Source organism: Arachis ipaensis, chromosome B2 (genome assembly GCF_059453495.1).
Source record: "Arachis ipaensis isolate K30076 ecotype BB chromosome B2, ASM5945349v1, whole genome shotgun sequence".
Lineage (NCBI taxonomy): Eukaryota > Viridiplantae > Streptophyta > Magnoliopsida > Fabales > Fabaceae > Arachis > Arachis ipaensis.
The window spans coordinates 113,786,718-113,793,172 of NC_142437.1; the positions used below are offsets into that span (position 1 = coordinate 113,786,718).

The following is a 6,455-nucleotide window of genomic DNA, read 5'->3' on the forward strand; positions in this document are numbered from 1 at the left end:
TTCTTATGTGAAATAATTAAGTTTCAAGTAATTTATTAATAATTATAAACACTAATTATGTGTATACTTAATTAATAATTTATATTATTATTTTAAACGATAGACATGATTAAATAATTTAATTATCTATTGAAGAAAGTGAATAATTTATTCATGTTTAACTTATTAATAATTATAACAATTAATTATTATAAATAGGTATATCTTTATTTAATAAAAAATTTATATTAATGACTTATATTCATTATTTAAGTAATAATTAATATACATAATTATACTATATCAAAATTAAATATTTTTGTTAGTGTTAAGTTAAATTATAGTTAATAAAATTTATTTACGTAATAAAGTTAAGTTAAATATTTTTGTAAACAGATGACAGTTGAACTTTATCAGTAGAAACTGATGCAAGTGGAATCATCATGCTAATACGTTTTTCGCAAAAATGCTATTTGTGCAGCTACATTATCCTGATTACTAAGATCGAATTATTCTACCTTCGCATGCACTCAAGTTACTTACTTTTCAAAAGCTATAAATTAGTAAACCAACTAGAGATACGGTTGGAGTTTAGGGTTGATGAGAAAGGGTTTATGATAGAGAGTTAGACAAACATGGTTAAACTTTGACGGTGTACGATTTAGGAGTTATGTTTTAGAGTTAGTAGGTTTTGTAAGTTACATTTTGGAATTTATAGTTTACATTAAGGTTGTGAGAACCGTACCGATCAATAAACCGGTGAGATTATTGGTTCAATAGTTCACTGGTTCGACCGGAGTTCAACCGTGGTTCGACCGGAGTTCAACCGGTTTAATTAAATATTAAATAAAATTATTAAAAAATCTATATATAATTTTGAATATATAAATTCAATAATTTCTACCTTAATAAAATTCAAAATTTTACAATTTTACATCATAAATTATCCATAATTTAATATTAAAAGTTCACAAACAACTTCAATCATCAATGTTCATAGCAAAAAAACAACCATATCCCCAAGGCATGACCCAAATTGCTTTCATTTACACAACAACATGCAACGATCATATCAATCAAAATCAAAGTTTTATTACTCAACGAGAAGCATAGTTCACTTGAGCTGCAACTATTCATAACTAAATATGCATTAACAAACATGTTGAATAATTTGAAACGCATGTGAAGGATCATCAGGAACAATAATAATAATAATAATCATAAGGAGCATCATGTAAAGAGGATTAAGAAAGGGTTAGAGAGAACAAGATCAACTACTATTAGAATTAGACCAATAATTAATGTTTCAATCTACACCCAGGTCAAAAGTAGGGCTTTGCCACCTCTTTTTCCACTCAAGAAAGAAAGATTAGAGAGGTAAAAAAATAAAAGAAAAATTTCGGAGTATTCATAAGTTTGTTTAGTTTGATCCTCCTTATTAGTCCTCAGAGTTCTTCTCAAATAAATTTTCTTTGAATGTAAATTCTGACTTTTGTATAATCATATGGAATGTGCATTCCCTTGTGATGTCACTAGAGGCCAGAAATATTTGATGTTCTGCATGTGTAGCTAATTAGGAAAGAAGTGGGGGTCATCTCACATGATGGATGCAGAGTTCCTCAATAAGTAAGTCCCACATGGCTGCTTGATCCATCAGACTTAGATCTGATCAATCGACACAATATTAATGAGTGAGTGGTACAACAATTCAGTTTCAGAAAAAAAGCATAGTTGAATAAAATTCAGCTCAGATCTACAACAACACCCAAGTTCCATCGAGAGGCGCAGGTTCCTCAACAAACAATAACCTCAGGAAAAAATCATGAACAGAAAATCAGAAATAACAAATAAATGACAAATCAATAATCTCAGCAAACAATTACTTAACCAGCAAAGAATAACCTTTGAAAATGCAGTTAATCAGCAAATCAATTACTAACAAGTATTATCAAATCAAGTGTTAAACGCCTAAACACTAAACCAGCAAGCAGACGCAGAGGAGATGGCTAATCAAGGCTTACCGGTTAATACAAGAGAAGACGAAGTCGGCGAGGAGGAGGGCGAGCAACGGCGAACACAGACAATGCGACACCGGCTAACAGAAAGAAGGCGAGCTCGGCGAACACAACGACGCAGTGGGGGCTGTGGGGCTGCGTTGGTCAAAACTGTCGCTGCGGTGGATGTGGGCTGCGGTGACTGCGCCGATTGGGGGCTGCGATCGCTCTATGGTTCGTTGATTTCGTTCACGTTCAGAGAAGAGAGGAGAGGAGATGGGTTTACGGGTCAGGGAGTAACAATGAAATGGACTAGGGTTGCACTCCAGGTTAGCCGTTTTGTTTTTTTGCTTTTTTTTTTCATAAATAAAACGGCACCGTTTTGGAGGGTTTGTTTTCAAACCGAAAATCCTCCAAAAAACCGGTCGGTTCTTTCGATTCACCGGTTAACCATCGGTTCGACCAATTCTATAACCATTTTTTTGTCAGACGGTTTTTAAGCCTGACCGAACAGGTTAAGTGATCGGTTCCCGATTAATCCAGTTGAATCGACCGATTCGGTTCGATTTTCAGAAGAATGGTTTACGAAATAGGATAATTATCGAAATAAAATATGAAATGATACAGAGTGTGTTAATTATCTTTTTTTTTCTCCCACATTTACTTTATAATTTACGTTAATGATAATGAGTAAAAGACTCAAGGCACTTCCAGGGGGCCAATAGTTGAAATTTTCTTTCTGACATATGCAGGGACCAACTATTGAGGAAGAATAGATAAGAGTCCCAGCACACTATCCAAAAGGAGAGAGGCACGAGTGAGTCCCTCTAAAAAGAGACTTTCTCCTTTCAATAATAACTTACCACATGGTAGTTATTATAAAAGAAATTGTTTATAAAGAAAATAAAATTAATTAAATAATTAAATTTGAAGTAACTTATTGATAATTATAATAATTAATTATATTTATATTGAATTAATAATTTACAGTGGGATAAATCCATTAGGAGAGTAAAACGAGACGAATTATAACCAACGGACGATTATCTTACTTACTTATATTCTTTTTTTTTTTTTACCAAAGATAGGAGACTCGAACCCGCAACCTCTTAATTGAGTATAGGGAGACTATGCCATTTGAGCTATTACTCATTGGCACTTACTTATATTCATTATGTAAATAATAATGAATATAAATAATTATATTAATTCGACATTAAATATTATTTTATTGTTAACTTAAACTATAATTAATTAAATTTATTTACATAAAAATATATTCCTTCATACCCTTTACAAAAGGTTTTACTATTTTTTTATATTAAGTAATTTTTTTATATTAAATAATTTTATAAATTAGTATAATTTTAAATTATATATTGTGTATTATTTTCATATATGATATTTTTAACGTTGATATTTTGTAACAATAAATTATGTTTAAATTTATGTTGGTAATACATAAGAATAAAACAACTATAGAAAAAATCAAGTAACGTATAATATGTGAAATACTTGTAGTCAACATTATTATTTTTTATATGTCAATAAAAAAGTTAAGCACTATATTTTTTAGTTTTACGGTCATCTTTTTTGTATCAATACTGGGTAATTATAAAGAACCTATTTTACATGTGTGATATATTATTTTATTTTATTTGGAGAATAATATGTACTTATTTGTAGAGTTAATTTCTCAGTATCTTTAATTATATCACTAAGGTGCTAAATGGTTAGGTAAGTTATAAGAAGTAAAGGTTACGTGCTTAGCGTGCGTATGTTACTGATATAGCACCTACTCCTCCCGTCACATCTGCGTCGCTTCATGTTACTTGGGTATTCGCTTACTTGTTGTCCGATACATACTTTTTTTAGTGTAAATGATGGAAAGTTGCGAAAGTCATGTGCACGTACTGATGCACAGCGTAGATTAGAGGTTTAGGATTTAGGTTAATGCCTTCTGAAAACAACAGATACTAACGGGTGGCTAAGTAGTTGGTCAAGGGTTACTAAAAAATAGTTATTATTTTCAGTCCCGTAGGCTTATCGGAGCAGGGATATTTTTGGCGGACTGTATGAGGAGAATGTTATCAATTACTGTTTTTAAGTTTTTTCTTTGGCTCTCCTCGTGTGCATATTTAAAAGTGAGTTTCGAATAGAAAGATACATGGGCCCGCCTAGTAGGAATCATGCAGTAATCAGGGGTGACCCTCTCCTCCTATATAAGGGACATCGTGTTGAAGACAGTAGAAGAACAAACTCGGTTTTAGTTGCACTATGGTATCCAATGGGTGTTTCCGTTTTTACGCCGTGAGGAAGGGCAGACATCCGGGAATTTACACGACGTCGGTGTGTCAAATCAAGAAGAACAGATCGGACCGCCTTTATGATTGCCTTATCCCCGTCAGTCACAACCACAGACGGTTTCTTCTTGCACATCACCTCAAGCAGATTTTCTAACATCCACTTGTAAGAACTGACACTCATCAAATAATAGACCAAACCCAAAAATCGTGGTTTGCTTGTGGTTGTTAGACCCTGAAAAAATCACAAGAGGTTTTTTGTACTTGTTTTTCTTATATGTCGAGTCGAAGGCCAGCACATCTCCAAAATGTTGATAATCAACTCTTCTAGCTCCATCGGCCCAAATTAAATTTGTCAGCGTTTCTTCTTTTGTTACACTATATCTAGCAACTGACATGGGATTCGAACCAGCCTTTCCCTCCAAATAAACAACAGCTGCATTTGCATCGCCATTCGATATGTTAGCGCACCGGGTTCTGTCGGTGTAGTTGTACACGTCCTTCTTCAAGAAACCCAACAACGAGTACCCACCAGCCATTCCAGCCATGTATCCAACAATCTTCGATGTGGCAATGCCACTAGCACGCAACCCATCAATCTGAGCCTTTGTTGCATCGGTCATTTCACGATGGTTGGCAATCAGATGGACCATCGATGCGGGCGTCAAGTCGTGATTATGTTCTGTCACGACTTTCCGCACCTTCCAACAACGCTCAGTTTTATCAAAGTATATGGAGAGCTTAGCCTCACAATTGGTCCGTGTCTCAGGTTTGTGTGCCCTCCGTCTATCAACTTGGTCGTTGTGTCTCCCATCCTTTAACCCTTTCTTGTTACAAAAAAATCTATATCTAATCAAATTTCCGCTACAGTCTTTGCCTGAATCACCCTTCCTGACGCCGAATCCATGACACATTCCCAGCCTCCTGTAAAACTCATAAGCGGCATCAACACTATCCCAATGCATCCGCTTTATGTCTTCCACATCTAATCTAGCGACATTTTCATATTCACCCAAATCCTCGTCTGCCACATGCTGACCACACATGTCCTTTGGGTTCGATTCCACATCAGCCTCGTTGTCGGTACCCAGGAGCTCACCATTCCCATCACTTAAAGACACCTCCATCTACAAGTAACTAATATACAATTAACATCTACATCAAAACTATACTAATAACAACTTCCACTTACAACTATTCAAACTATATATTAATTGGTCTCCTCAAACGTAATAATTTTTAAGTAACACTCTTTCCTTCATTCCGCCATCTCAAATGTTCTCTCCAACAAATAGTTCAATGTGTCTTTAGCTGTGTGCAACTTTAGCACAACATCATGTACTTCATGAAAGAATTCTAATATAACAAGATTAATAAATAATTATTCATAATTTTATGCTACATTATTTTCTATTTTTTCTACTAGTTTTCTTTTAACACATACCCAACTGAGGAAAAGCTCAAAATGAAGCTATTAAATACAATCTTCTAAAACATTTTACCCAACAAATAAATAGCCCCGTTCATAACAAGAACAATCTTTAGTTTGGCTCCCACACATCACGCAAGTCTCAGTCAAGTTTAATCAGAGTATACTCATTATTATCGTTCTCGTAACACACTCTGTCCCAACACTTTAATTTAACACAACTATCATGTCATTTGTTAGCATAGTATTAGCCCAGAACTTATTTCCATGATGATAATCCAAATTAAAGATTCACTATATTATATTTAATTAACCCAGAACTTATTCACATGCACTCAAGTTACTAAGTTTGTAAAGGCTAGAAATTATAAAATCAACCAGAGATACCATTAAAGCATTACATCAAACACGTTGGGTGCAGTGAAATTAAACATAATAACGGAATTCACAGCTTAGTATCAACATCATAGACATGACAACATAACTCTTGTATACTTTAATTCAGTCTATGCAAAAAATCCAAATAACTGCCAAATCAAAAGTTGCAGAGGTTGAAGGAGAGTATTGGTGTTGTGTGGGTGTATTGTCTACTGGCGTTTTTCGGGGACTCACACAGGCGACATAAGATCAGTTCGCCAGCCAAGTGGAGCGCGAGGTCTGGTCCCAGATGTTTACTACAGACCGATGTGGCTTCCGGAGGAACGCGAACTAAAAATCGATGGGTGAATGGCAGGTGAACGCTTCTTGGTT

The 6,455-nt window shown here is 34.5% G+C and overlaps 1 pseudogene; it reads right to left on the bottom strand.

Moving 5' to 3' along the window:
- Positions 1-4,160: 4,160 nt before the first annotated feature.
- On the bottom strand, positions 4,161-5,403 carry LOC107627759 (protein FAR1-RELATED SEQUENCE 5-like; annotated as a pseudogene).
- Between the last annotated feature and the right edge of the window lie 1,052 nt (positions 5,404-6,455).